A 15232-nucleotide genomic window follows, 5' to 3' on the forward strand; every position below is an offset into this window, starting at 1 on the left:
CGCTTTAAACGAATTATTGCTGAGACAAACTGCATATACAAGACCCGCCGTATTTTATTTTCAAATAACGCTATTTATTGTTTTCTGGATATGAATGATGAACTAAAGTTATTGTATCATATTGTACTTTATCTCAGACACTATTATTTTTAGTCAGAACGTTTCGAAACGGAGAGCACATTTTTAAACCCCTCAAGCGGAATATGAAATAATTAACCAAAAATGTTTATATTTGCTTCAAAGTGTACTATGGTAAAGAGTAACTTATAGACAAATTTAAAGTTTGTAGGTAAAAAATTAAAAAGTTATGATACGTCCAATATTCTGGACTTATATTTTAGAAATTAATAATTCAGATAAAAAAAAACGATGAAATATTGAATAAACTTCATGTTAAAATGCTCTCCAAACAATAATAAAACACAATATAATATAAGGGTTTGAAATGATTAATAAAACATTCTATACATATATTTTTTAAACCAGAAAAAACTTTCACCTTTGCGACCAAAATCTATGGTTGGAAAAATGTACCACTCTCTAGCTCCCAATCCCTATATGCTAATGTTGTAAATCCAAAATTAAAAATCCTTTCACAGATAATAATAAGCAGACTGCAAGAGTAAACTACAAAAAAAAAAAAAGAGAGAGAGAAAAGAAAGAAAAGAAAAAAAAAAAAAAAAAAGAAAAAAAATCAAGTAATTTAAACAATTATTAAATGATTTGCAGATGTTAAAAGTTTGAGTCCGGTTTATCGGACGACAGGTCTGAAGGGGTTAAAAAGTTATATTGAATACTACTTTTATACTATTGAATGCTTAGTTCGAGTTTGGCGTAGTGGATTATTTAACATTACAATATTTTCTGGAGAGTTTACGGTTGACTGCCATTCTGATAAAATATGCCTCCTAGTAAAACATTGAAACAATGAATTTTCTCAAAACTTTTCATTCAGAGATTATAATTTTTCATGTGTTAAAGTTGTAGACGCGGAATTGGACAATGTTTGCAAGTTTCATTTCTACGACCATGAAACAGTTTTGCGCACATTATTACATTATCAGTAAGGAATTCCTGGGTTTAAGAGAAGTTTTATCAAGTTGAAACTGGCAACAGATAAAAAATTTCCATTTTCTTTCTTAGTCGGCCAGCAATGAAGTCGGTTGCCATTGCGTGAATAAAGGATTAGTTGTACTTAAAATCGGCTTTAAAAAAACGTTGTAATTCGAATTCTTTATAACACGGAACTTCCAAACACATTCTATGAGACGCAGAGAAAAATACTCTCTATTTTCGTGCTAAATTTTTAAACATGTTTTCACTGCAAAAATCGCGAAAAAACCTTTTATAGATTTTTAATTAATGTCTTCGTTAATAAATGTCATCTGAGACGCTTTTTTTTTGTCAGGGGCTAGCAAGGAGGGTGAAATAAAAAATTTGAAAAAAAAAAAGAAAAAAAAAAGAAAAAAGTTTTTTTTTTGAATTTTGACATCTTGAATTCGAATTATGTTTTTCGCACTACGAGTGTGTGTGTGTTTATGTAGGCATGTGTGTTTGTGTCTAGGCATGAGTGTACAGGTATGTGTGTGTGTGTGTATGTGTGCGTGTAGGTTTGTATGAGTGTGTGTGTGTATGCGTGTGTGTGCGTGTCTGTGCGCAGGCATGAGTGTGTGGGCATGTGTGTGTATGTGTGCGTGTGTATGTGTGTGTGTAGGTGTGTACGTATGCGTGTGTGTGTAGGATATGGACGCAACCTGGAGACGATTTTCGCTAGAGCAGCAGCATCGTGAGGCGGCCGGCCGACGGTGGTGCTGCAGAGGGAGGCGGGGGGGGGGGAATAAAATCATAGGACATCAAAACAGTCAAATGAGAACAATAAGCAATGTGATTGCTCAAAAAAAAAAGGCGAGTCGCGTTTTTATGTATTTGAATATTGACAAAAGGCAGGCTTATTGTTTTAGACTCCGGTTATTCTAATTTCAAGTACAATCCATTAAAACACAACTGAATACATTTTATAAAATTAATGCTGCATGACAGGGAAAAAGTTCCTTTTGCGTGGAATTTTCTGGATAAACCATCGCTCAAAAAACATACTTTACGTGTTTATCGAAAGGAGAAAGTGGCAGCATCACACACGAACTTCGAGTGGAAATTTATTTTCTGTTCGACAACGAAGAAAATACGAGAACTACGAATGTAATATGACAATGACTCAGTAGTTGAAAAGTCAAAGTTTCTTTTTGATAAAAGATCGCTGCGAGCCGAACCTCCAAGGTCATTTGGGTCATTATGGCGGACTTTTTCTCACGAATGTCACGGTCATTAGCGTATGCGAGCTTTTTTGTGTTTGGAATAGTTTAAGAAAGGAAACATAAAAGCTAAGTGAATTCGTAATGAAATAAACTGAGGGATAAGAAGTAAATATGGCTATTAAGGAAAAGATTTATACATGGTTCTAATAGAGCCATTTCTCAATCTCTCTAATGTAATATAATTTTACGCTTCATTAAAAATTACATAATAATACAAATGCACCGACATTGAAGCAGCCCCATTGTTATCAAGTACCGTAACCAGGACGTGCGTTTCGAAGCGAGGTACTATGCGTAAGTAGTACACACACACATACATACATAATCACAGTGTGGCCAAACGAAACTCCAGATTACGTTGAATGACGATAATTTTGCCGAATGGGACTCCAGATTTCACTGAATGATGATAATTTTGCCGAATAGAGCTTCTAATGTGGCCCAGTGATAATTTTGCCGAATGGAACTCCAGATTTCGCTGAATGATGATAATCTTGCCGAATGGAACTCCAGATTTCGCTGAATGATGATAGTTTTGCCGAATGGAACTCCAGATTTTGCTAAATGATGATAATTTTGCCGAATCGTCAGCCACAATTTGCTGAATAAAGACATTTTTGGAAGGTCCCAGTGACCTCCCATCAGGGCACATCTGGGTAACGTATATGTAAAACAATGACCAGAGAGGAAATTTCTAGAAATCCAGCTCCTAAAAATTAATTTCAAAAAAAGTAAAAGCTGAAGATGCACGTTTAATTCGGATTAAATCTATATATATAAAAATGGATGTATGTTTGTGGGTATGTGTGTATGTTCCTTATACAAATCCACAGTTTTCGTCGGATTTCTTCCAAATTTGGCACAAAGGTAAATTGTTGCTCAGGAATTCATATAGGCGGGTTTTTGGAATTTTAAAATGACCCAAAGAGGTCTAATTTCATATTTTGAGTATTAAAATTGCTCTTTTCTGCACGAACGAATTTTTGTATAGTTATGAATTTAGTCTAAATGAAAAGCCCATAAAAAACTGACCTAGATGAAGTTTCTTCAAAGATTAACTTTAATCGTTAAATTTGTGGACCTTGGTTCAAAGCAAATGAAAACGGTTATCAACATATAACCACCAGGATCTATTTTAAATGCAATCAACACCAAACGTATCCTGAACGACGGCCGTCAATGCTGTTTAGCGATCAGCGTTAAAGCATGTTTGGCGAGAATGCCGTAGATATAAGAAATGATGCTGTCCATCGTTTCTTGAACTGTGACGTACGAAGCCAAGGGATCCATTGATGTTACTCATGGTTCTACTTAATTTGAATGCTACCGTTAAATTATAATTTTTAAACATTGTTTAGTTATAAAAGCCACAACAGTAAGGTTGCGTGTAATTTTTGATCACAAACATGAGTAAGGTAATAATTATTGCATTCAATATTGACGTACAATCTTTGACTGTTTCAGTATTAGACTACTTTTATTAAAACTACATCTATTTCATCCTTGCAACAGAAATTTAATTTAATGTTCTATGATCCTTATGAAACCAATTTGCAATATATAAATTTTCTTTATACTATTCCTTGATTTACGTCGAATCTTTAAGAAATTCGGTTCAACTGTAACCGATAACCTAATTCGGTTTAATAGAAGTCGCTCCAGGCTGTCCAAGAGCAGCGGTAAAGGTACTAATAAAGCAAATAAATTGCAAAATAATCACAGTAATGCACAATAGCGCAATCGGAATTTATCTTTCAAAGGGAAGGGATGTGGTCAAGGCTTTCCTTACATGTATCTATATATATATATAAATGGATGTATGTTTGTGGGTGTGTGTGTTTGTGTGTGTGTATGTTCCTTATACAAATCTACAGTTTTAGTCGAATTTCTTCCAAATTTGGCACAGAGTTAAATTGTTGCTCAGGAATTCATATAGACAGGGTTTTGAAATTTAAGGAAGATCCAAAGAGGTTCAAGTTCATATTTTTAATCATAAAATTGCTCTTTTCGACACGAACGATTTATCGTATAGTTATGAATTTGGGCTGAATGAAAAGCCTATAAAAAATGAACGAAATGAAGTTCCTTTAAAGTTTAACTGTAATCGTTAAATTTGTGAACCTTGGTTCAAAGCAAATGAAAATGGTTAGCAACATATAACCACCAGGAGATATTTTAAAAGCAATCAACACAAAAAGTATCCTCAACAATGCCCGGCAATGTCGATTAGCGACTACCGTAGAGCATGTTTGGCAAGAAAGCCGAACGAAAAAGAAATGCTGTCTTTCAGTAGTTCTTAAATCGCAATCGCCGTCGGTTCTTCTTCAACTTGCTTGCGCATTTCGCTAATAAGTTTTCAAGTAATAATACAGTAACAATAAACGAAATTTTGATCCGTATTTTCTGCATAAATAGCACAGAAAATACCAAAATGAGATAGGTATAAAAAATTAATTCATTATCGAAGTACAATCTTCAACAGTTTTAGCATTAGAATACTAAACTTATATCAAAATGACATCCTTGCAATGGAAATTTAATTTAATTTTGTATTATCTGTAAACAAATCAATATATATATGTTATTTATACTATTCCATGATTTACCTAATTCGGTTCACTTAAATTAAATAGAAATCGCTCCAAGTTATCAAAGATCAGGGGTAAAAATACTAATATGGCTAATGAATTGCAAAATCATCATTTTTGTGCATAGTAGAGTAGATTGAATTTATCTTTCAAGGGGGAAGGGTTGGATAGTCATGGTGTTCATTACATGTGCATAAACTACCATACTAGGATTGCTAATGTGTGGTAAAGTAAAAGGCTGTGCCCCTTTAATCCCGAAACCACACGGAAATTTAATACTGCGGAATTCATAGTTTTGGAAGGGTAAAAGTTTAAAGTTTGAAAAAATGCAAATAAATATTAATTTAAATTTAAATTTTTAAAATACATAAAATGTTTCCATTTTTATGTAAACAATTTTCTTAATCGTTTTAAATTTTACATTACTTTAACGCTTGAAGCAATAGTACACCTGATGGAGCATCTTCGCTGAGCAGCAATAATTTTAAACCAGTTAGCGGGTATGAGACAACTTTTGACACGAAGAGATTGCTTCTGAAATGGGCATGATGAAATATTACGCCACATTATAAAGTTTTTTCCTTTTAGTCTTCATCGTGAAATTAGCTGAGCAAAGCTCCATTTCCAGTTACAAGACTCTTAGTTCGATAACTTTTATTGTAAACGATCGAAAAATATTGGAAGTTTGTTACTACCACTAAGTAATTCAACCGTCATTCAAAAAATGCTGCAAGATAAAAATGGATACGTGTCAGGTGTAATAGAAGCAACTCTGTTCACAGTGGAGGGATAAGATGAAACAATTTGTATCTCACGTATAACCACTAATCGCAATACATAAATCTCTAAATTTCAAGAAATTAAAATCTCCAGTGAGATTTATGTTATGTATCGCGATCAATAGGTCAGAAGGGCAGGCGATTAGTTTACCTATTTCCTATATACATAGCTTTATGTTGCATGCTTAAGGTTGGGTTCATTCAAAAATGTATTTCATTTTGCTGCTGGAAGAGGGAATAAGAATTGTGTTTAGGAGCAAGATTTGAGTTAAACTTACGAATTAGAATATTTTAAATAATTTAACTTTTTAGTATTTGGATTACGTTTCCAAACGTGGAAACACATTTCCTTCGTTTTGAAGCAGCGAATATGGGGAAAAGAATGCGCAAAAAGCTTTGTAAAACATAAATAAAAGAATTGTCTATAGTACAGTTGTCAGTAGAAACAAGACAATTTTTTTCTTTCTTTTAATTTCATGGTTTACAAAAAAAAAAAAAAAAAGAAATGACGCGGATAGTATCCAAAATGTGTACGCCTATTTCTTTTTCTATAAGGCAGTTCGATTGACGATTTTTATATAGTTTGTTCCATAAGTTCGCGTCCACGTACTCAATTTTTAATGCTTTATGTAACTTAAGATAATAACTGTAACTATATCTATGGAAACAACTATTCAGTGGAACCATTCCTACCCCTAATGACGACTGTGCCTCTGCAAATTAAAATTTCGATTTCTCAAAGGAATACTTCAGAGCAGCAAACTTAAATAAGTGCTCTTACTACCTGCATCAGTTTCAGTTATCATGTACAACATTTACGGCAAGTGTGTGTTATTAAAAATTTGAAATAAAATTTTAATCTAGACAAATTTTGAATCGTTGCAAGACACCAATATTAATGTCCAAATGTCATTTTTACCTAAGAAAATAGAAATTTGACATAAATATAAGAAAATAAAATGTAGTTGACGTACGTCTTTTTATGCAACTTACACTTATCTAATTTTACTCCATGGCATGCTACTAAATCGCCACGGAAAGTGCAAACAGACACATTTTGTGAAGTTATTTAAACTAAGTGAACGTTTTTTACGGAATGTGCTTGCATACCTGAACACTTACAAGAACTTGTAAAATGAGTCTACCTAACACGTGAAACCTTGAAAGTAAAAACACCGTCAGAAAATCCGTAAAACGGAATGTTAACGGCTATTAATAACAATGACCGAATTCCTTATTTACTGTACAGTGGATTATCTGTTTAGTTTTTGGGCCATTGAAGATGATTTTCATATCTGAAAATATTGTAACGGTGTCCTATTTTGCATATATTTGTAATAAAATGTATGTGAAGAGTACTATAGTATGCTTTAATGTCTTGAGGTATACAAAACCTTCAAAGGTTCGACGGTTTTCGTATTCGAAGCACCACGTAAAAGGTTGTCTCACAAGATATGCAAGACAATCATTTGTCTCTGCATTAAGACATTGGATGTACCTCCCATCTGATTCAACCGCAGACAACGTGCCATGGACACGACAGAACCAAAGAATATCGTTGAAAAACCCGGATAACATGCCTCATGCTTTTCGTTTTTACTTGATGCTATTTTTTCTGCAAATGTTCAACTTTCTGTGCTATTTAATCTTTTAAAAATTTGAGTCTAGAGTGGTGTGAATGCAGTTTTTTACTGTCATTTAGATAGAGTTCGTCCATTTAATTATCTAAAAGACATGTTGCATTGAGAAGCACCCGGGCAACGCTGGGTAGTAAGCTAGTTTGATTATAAATGAAATGCAGATTTATTTCTGGATAATATTTCCTGTCTTCAGTTTTTTCGTATTCCCCCTTCCTCCTCTCTTTTCTACGTAAATTTACATTTGAGAAAAGCAATGAATGCACTGCGAAATTTTGGTATTTTTTATACAATGAACGTGGATGAATTCAACATTTTTTCATCGAGATTATTTCATGTCCAGCTAGACTGACGCTGAAATATGATGCATTCTATGCGCTGCCGGTTCTGTGTCGTCTTCAGAAGTTAAACGAGTCGGCTTATGTTTCGACGTATGTTCGAGTCGAGTCATATGCCTGCAGAGCAGGCATATAACTCTCCTTAGGGTATTCCATAAAAGGTAAAGGGTGTCCCAAAATTAACGCAAGATTTGAATTTGCCGCCATTTTTGCAATAAATGGTTGGCAACCCTGAAAAAAGAACAATTTGACAGCTGAGAGTTTAGGGTAATCAAAAATGGAGCGTTATACGATACAATAACGCGCTTTCATTATTGAACAATTGTTTCAAAAATAATGAAAGTTGAGGCTGGTCAAGCAGTTACTGTTATTGGCGCTCGGTATCGCAACACGGTAATGCACGGGTGGTTGTGGGCTTGTTGACATAGACCTTTGAATTCAAATAACCCCATAAGAAGAAATTTAAAAATGTTAAATCACGCGATCTAGGGTGCCAATTCTGATCACCGAAATGAGAGAGTACGCGACTAGAAAATGCCTTATGCAGTAATTGAAATGTTTCACTCTCTCTAGCTGTATGGTACAATAACACCCCATTTTTACTAACCCTAAACTCTCAACTGTCAAATTGTTCTTTTTTCATGGCTGCCAACAATTTATGGAAAAAATGGTGGCAAATTCAAATCTTGCGTTAATTTCGGGACACCGTTATAAGTACAGTGGTACCTTTTTTAAGAGACACTTCTATTTATGAGAAATTTCTTCTGAATCCAGTCCCTTTGAATAGGCACCTGCATGTGAAAATTAATGGAATCAAGCCACTTTTTTTTACAAAATCACTTTTATTTATGTCATTTAATTTAAAATCAAAATCACCTCTTAGTAGGCCTCCCCCCCCCTTTTTTTTTGTCCAGCACCATTTTCACTCTACTGGACTTAAAGTCAACTAGAGTTTTGAACTTTTCTTAGAATTCTTGATCTCTAAACCATGTGTTTTCAGCAAAGCACAAATCATTTTTTCTTTTGTTGTGCAATCAGATTTTCACTCAATGTCTCAATGGCCTACCTCTTCCGTGGAGAAATATCCATGGCTAACAAAACGATAAAAAGTGACCGGATAGAGAAAAAACAGCAAAATTATGTAGAAATTTATAACACTTAAACAGAAAACAGTATTTATGACAAAAAAAAAAAAAAAAAAAACCATGAGGTGCCTAATCAACTGGTAGGCTAAACAGCTGTTATAAACAAAAGATTGAACCACCTAAAAAATTCGTAAATTTAAAATTCCCAACTTGATTCCATTAGCTCGCACAAGGGCGTATTTGCCTGCGATTAAGGGACACTCCATTTAAGTGACAGTCTCAGAGGAAAATACAAAAATTCATGATTAAAGGGATGAGAAATATTCAATTTTCTGAATTCTAGGTTCACTTTTCGTCCATTAATTAACTGGTGAAGCTTTCACATTAACATATATAATGAAGCAAAGTGTGTATTGTAAATTTTTTGCTGAAATTTACATACATATTTTTCAATTTCAACAGTTAATTCACGAAGGCTCAGCTTCGACGGCTAGTGTACTGCCCATAACGAACTTAGTGCAGAAAACTTGAAGGTGAGTACAATGATTATACTTTATTCTTACTTTACATTGTATTTCATTGCAAATTACATGACATAAAACGAATCCATGTAGCAAATAACTTCAAAATAATTTCTGTATGTTACAAAACTCTGAATTGCCAAATTTTTGATTAAACTTTAGATATTAGAACAATAAATATCAAAATTTTTAATAATTCAGATTTTTTTTTATTATTCTGCGTAAAGCATTTTCAATTCTTAATCTTAAATGTTAATAGTTTTCTTAAATAAAATTATGCAGAGTTAATACAGTACTATAATAACTCAGAAGAAGGAACACCTCTTAGAGCAAGATCCCACTAGGCTTGACCTACCCTCATCAAGTTTCCAAAAATTTTAAATAAGTAAAGTAAGTGAGTAAAAGTTGTAAATAAAACGCGAAAGGTAGAATTTCTACCTTTTTCACGCGAACTCATCAGGGTTGCCAGAGGTTGAAAGGTGCCTCAAAATGAGTAATTTACCGTCATTGCGTTTTCGAAAATTGTTATCATAAAGGAAGAGTAAAAGAATTATTGAAACTTCGAATAGCAACAACACTATGATTGGACCAATTTTGCTTTGGCAACCTTATACCAACGGTTTTGTAATAATTTTACTTACATTTTTTATATAACTTATGCAGAAATTAGATGAGACTAAATTACTCATTTTTGGGCACCTTTTAGCCCCTGACAACCGTAGATAGGGACCGTGAAAAGGAAGGTAACCTTACTTTATCGTTTTCTTTACAGCTTTTACTCTTCATTTATGACAACAATTTCCCTAAACTCGACAAAGTGTAAGTTATCTCCCTCTTTAGGCACCTTTTAGCCCCTACAACCCTGATTAGGGACCCCCCCCCAAAAAAAGGTAGGGAACCTTGTTTAAGCGTTTTATTTCAGACTTTTTCTCTTCATTTATTACAACAATTTTCGGAAAGCAGATGAAGGTAAATTACTCGTTTTTAGGCACCTTTCAACCCCTGTCAATCCTGACTAGTTTACGTGAAAGAGGTAGAAATTCTTACTCTCGCGTTTTATTTACACTTTTACTTTTCATCTATGGTAACAGTTTTTGGAAACTCGAAGAGGGTATGTCTAGCCTAGGTTACCCTTAACAGATTACTATTTAGTAACTAACCCTTAACAGTTCTAGCCTAGTCCCTTAAACAGATAGCTTAAGATCTTAGGACCTTAAGCTATCTGTTTAGGGGACAAAATGCCTAGGCTAGTCTCCTTAGTGTTCCTTATTTTGAGGTTCTACTGTGTTTCATAAATGAATGAAAATTAACTCAATTTTCAGAAGTGTTTCTTATTTTAAAATGAAATCCACGGTGTTTCCTATAGACCCAGTTTTAAATATAGACAGAAAGAGCTGGAGAGCTCGTTGACCTAGAAACGTTATTACAAGTAAAATGCACCCAAAAATGCTCGTTACACATTCATTAAGCAGTTTGTTATTTCAGTAAAGATCAAAAGCAGAAAATGAATGGCGGAAAATAAAGACTAATGAAAGTGATCAGTACAACTTAAAATCTCTTAAACATTTGAAATAAATACGAATAAAAAAAAACTTCTTTAAAACTATTTTATAAACAAGGTATAAATATGAACAAGAAAATAAAAGATAAATGTATACAAAATGAATAAAAATGAAAGAATATATGACAGTTTAAATTTAGAGGATTTTAACCACCACTGACTTAAACTAAAGACCAATAGTATAGGCAGCCCACATAAATTGAATAAATAAAACTGAACTGAATATTTTTCCCGTTGCCCAAGGAATATAGAGTGACATGTAAATAATAACATGATGAGTAAAAAGATTAAAACAGTCGACTGTCAATAACTAGAAGTTCCACAGGATCGGCTAAAAACTTCCCTTAATCGGAAGTTCCTTTCCCAACCTTCTCAGGAACAATTTTTATTTTCCTTTTCAGGAATAGTGCATGATAGATAAACTATCGAACTTAATGTTTGGGTAAAAATAATTATTAGTGTTGCAAAAAATATATTTGCAGAGAATGAATTTTATTATTATAATTCGAAAAATTGACAGATTACATTTTTTACCCGACTGCGCATGCGCGACGCAAAGGAGGGAAATGTGTTTATCAGTCTATGTATGTATGTCTGCTCCTATGTGGCGTTCTACAGGCTAAACGCCTTGGCCAATTTTGGTAATTCTTACTTCAATCGATTTGTCTTAACCTTGGGAGTGTCACTAAACACATGACAGTAATCAAAATTCACCATATCAAAAACCAGTTGCCATTTTGTCATTTTGGGATCGGCGCACGTTGGGTGTCGCACACTGTATCGCACGCTACCTGCGTGCAACAAATGCAGGTAGTTTTCACTGCCTGAATTTTTTGTTTACTTAGTCTACTAATTGGGGTCTCAGTGGCCGAGTGGTCCAAGCGATTGCTTCTCCCCCTTGAGGCGGTGGGTCAAGACACCCTCGCTCCGAATGTGCTTTCCCCTCTTTCTGATGTAAATTCTTTCATGTGTTCTTTATATGAATTCTGTACTGTAATAAAAAATAAATGATGCGTAACGAAGGCAAGATACTCAGATTGTAGTCCTCATCAAAATAAACACGTGCAATAAACACCAAAAGAAAGAAAGTCTACCAATTCGATTTTCATCTCTAACATGTTGCATTTGTTTTTGACTTGATTCAAGGGACTGAGTTTCGCGACGTGTACTTTCTTGACAGGCTTTTTTAGTTTTGCAAGAAAGGTTTGACTGACGACGTTTCCAATTTCGCGTCATCATGAGTTATACAGATTGTTTATATAGCTGCGTTGTGGTTGACTTAAGTTTGCGCATTTTTGCCGAAGATCAAGCACATGCAGCATTAAGCCGAATTAGGTCCCTAGAGGGACTAATTTATCAGTAGTTTAAACTACCGCAAGTTACTTAATAAACTTCACGATAAGAACAAACTCTCTCAAGGAAATGACAAGATTGCAAAATGTACCGTCTTATAATCATAATAACTAAATCAATTAAAACTAACTAAAAAGTGCAAAATAAAAAAAATATTAAATAAAAACAAAAAACCCGACTGCGTAAAAACCAAAACAACTAAAATGAAAAATGTATAAGCCCTGTTGTTTCGAATGTTATTAAGTACTACTGAATAACTACACCGTTGAAATAGTTTTATAACCGTACACAGATAAGACAAATCATAAATTCAAAAGCAGAATAGAAGGATCAACAGTCGGGGGCTCATTCAAATTTTACGGGGTTCCTTGAATCAGAAAAGAATGGGCCCCGACTGTTGATCCTTCTACTCTGCTTTTGAATTTATGATTTGTCTTATCTGTGCACGGTTATAAAACTATTTCAACGGTGTAGTTATTCAGTCGTACTTAATAACATTCTAAACTACAGGGCTTATACATTTTTTATTTTAGTTGTTTTGGTTTTTACGCAGTCTGGTTTTTTGCTTTCATTTAATAATTTTTTATCGCTTTTTAAAGCGTCATGAAGTTTGTGAACACAATTTGACTTATCCACTTTTCGGGATCATACAGGAACTGCAGTAAAATGTACGCAAAATCTAATGCCTACTGAATAGTTGAAGGTGGTAAAAATTCTTTATCACAATCTGCTGAAACGGTCTCTTCTTGAACAGCTTGGACAATCGCTTCATTGAACAAGGATGCACACGTTTTGTTGCATTTTTTCAATGTTCAAGTAATCTTGCACTTCCGCTCAGTCCACATCAACAAATATTCCAAAATAATCCCGTTCGTCGGTCAATAGAGTTTCGTTACTATTGCTGTTAATGAAACCACAGCTTTTAATGCAGTTTCAACTATTCGTTTCTGTCTTAGGATCTATTTGTTTTTCTCTTGATTTAAGGATCGCATTGCTTTTAAACGTCTTTTTGTCCTAAAAGCACAATTATTTGAGTCATCCTGAAAATAAAAGGCTACTTTTTTCGAAAATTTAAAGTATCACAAAGATTAGCCAGCAATGAAATTTTAGGTTGTCAGCCATGCAGGGCCGTATGACCAGAAAATAATTTCGGGGAAGGTTTAAAAACTTTCATGCGGAGCTTTGCGGAAGGTAGTACATTGTTGAAAACCAGCCTTGACTTGCCAAAATTAGTAATAATGAACAATATTTTCGTAATACAAATTTCACTGCAAAATCAATATAAGAAACACATAAGCTTACGCATTTTAATGATATTTCTCTTCTCAAAATATTCATACTGTACATTAAAAAAAAAAAAAAAATAAATATTACGTGTTTCATATAAATAATATCAACGTATATGAATTTTTCTGCTTGCTTTAATTTATACGTTAATAAATAAATTAAGTTTAAGCTTATTAAAAAAGGTTCCAATAGAAAATTGCCGCTTCATTTTGATATTTCATACCGCAAGAATATTTAAAATAAATTTAGCCAACTCAAGTTTTAGAGAGATATAGTACTGTAAATATACTGATTAATCCCTGTTTTAAGACTGATTGCACCTTGAACTTTTGAGACCAAGAAAAACACATCTACTAGAAAAAAAAAGTTTTGCCTCAGATAGCCTCGACAAAACTTTATTTCAGATGGAAATTCTTCAACACATTTATTTGTTTTTGTTTTCAGTGCTTTAAAAGCAATTTAGGCACAAGAACACTTCAAAAATACTTCAATCATTTTTCGCTACCTAGATTGAGACCTGGATTTGAGGTTAGTCTGTATCAGAAATACGAATGCCAGGCATTTAACCAACAATCCGTCATTATATATTCATGGCGCCATCGTAATATTGGCGCCAGTTATCTGCAGTCGGTGCTGACTTTGCTTTTTGCTAACTTATTTTGAATGGCTTCATACTGAACTGACTTTTGATAAACTGTGCAAATTTTCGGGGGGGGGGGGTGAACACTAAGAGCCACCCCCGCCTTGAATACGGCCCTGAGCCACGTTAAAAAGGAGCCCAATCGGCAAATTTTCACTCAATCTTGAAACACTGTGATCATTAAGGAGCACTATTGTAAATAAATTATCCCGCTAATACAAGCTGATGAGCAAAACAATGTGTTGAAGGAAAAAAGCCTATTTTATTTTTCTTATTGTAGCTGCATTTTTACGCATAAAATGAAAACGAAATTTTCCTAAAAAAAACTTCGACTTAAAATTCGAGATATAGAGATAACTTCGTATATAAAATCCCTAAATTATTTTGGGATTGAATGAAAACTTTGAGATGAAAGAAATTTTAACTATAAGGCTTCCAGAGAGTTATCGAGAGTGGATGATATAAACAAACATTTTTCTGAATATCAAAAGATTGAATAACAGTATTCAAATTTTTTTAGTTCTAGAAGAGGTTTCTAAAACTATGGTTTTTACATTTCCAGAACTTAGATTATTTGTAATCCTGACAATGATCTAATTTTGCACCTTTGAAAGCACAACAAGTTAAGACAATTTTTTTTTCTTTTTACTAATTTACATTTGGAAAATCATAAATTTATTTTAATCTCGTCCTACTTCATACTAAAGTGGTGTAAGTCTAATTCAGATATTTGCCGATAGAGGTGTTTAAGGGGTTACTAAACCATTCAATTACTCAACAGTTTGGTTTATTGACTTTCAACACTTTAGCATTAATGCGGTTCATTTCAAGACTGGAAATTGAACAAAAACCCTAACCTCGCTCCCCTCAGCCAGATTTATTTCACTGAGAAAAAAGTTGTGACACGGACAGATGGCGAGTGAATTAAATGCAGAAACAGAACACTTCATTTTGAAGTAGGTAGGATTAGCGAGAACGCGCAAGCAGTAATAATTTTCCTGCTCAAGAGTTCTCGCTGATCCTACCTACTTCAAAATGAAGTGTTCTGTTTCCACTTCCAGTTCATTCGGAATCTCTCCGTGGCAGAACTACAACATAGGGAGAGATATTCTTTTTTTGAGAGGGAGT

The sequence above is a fragment of the Uloborus diversus genome, chromosome 8, assembly GCF_026930045.1.
Source record: "Uloborus diversus isolate 005 chromosome 8, Udiv.v.3.1, whole genome shotgun sequence".
Classification (NCBI taxonomy): Eukaryota; Metazoa; Arthropoda; class Arachnida; order Araneae; family Uloboridae; genus Uloborus; species Uloborus diversus.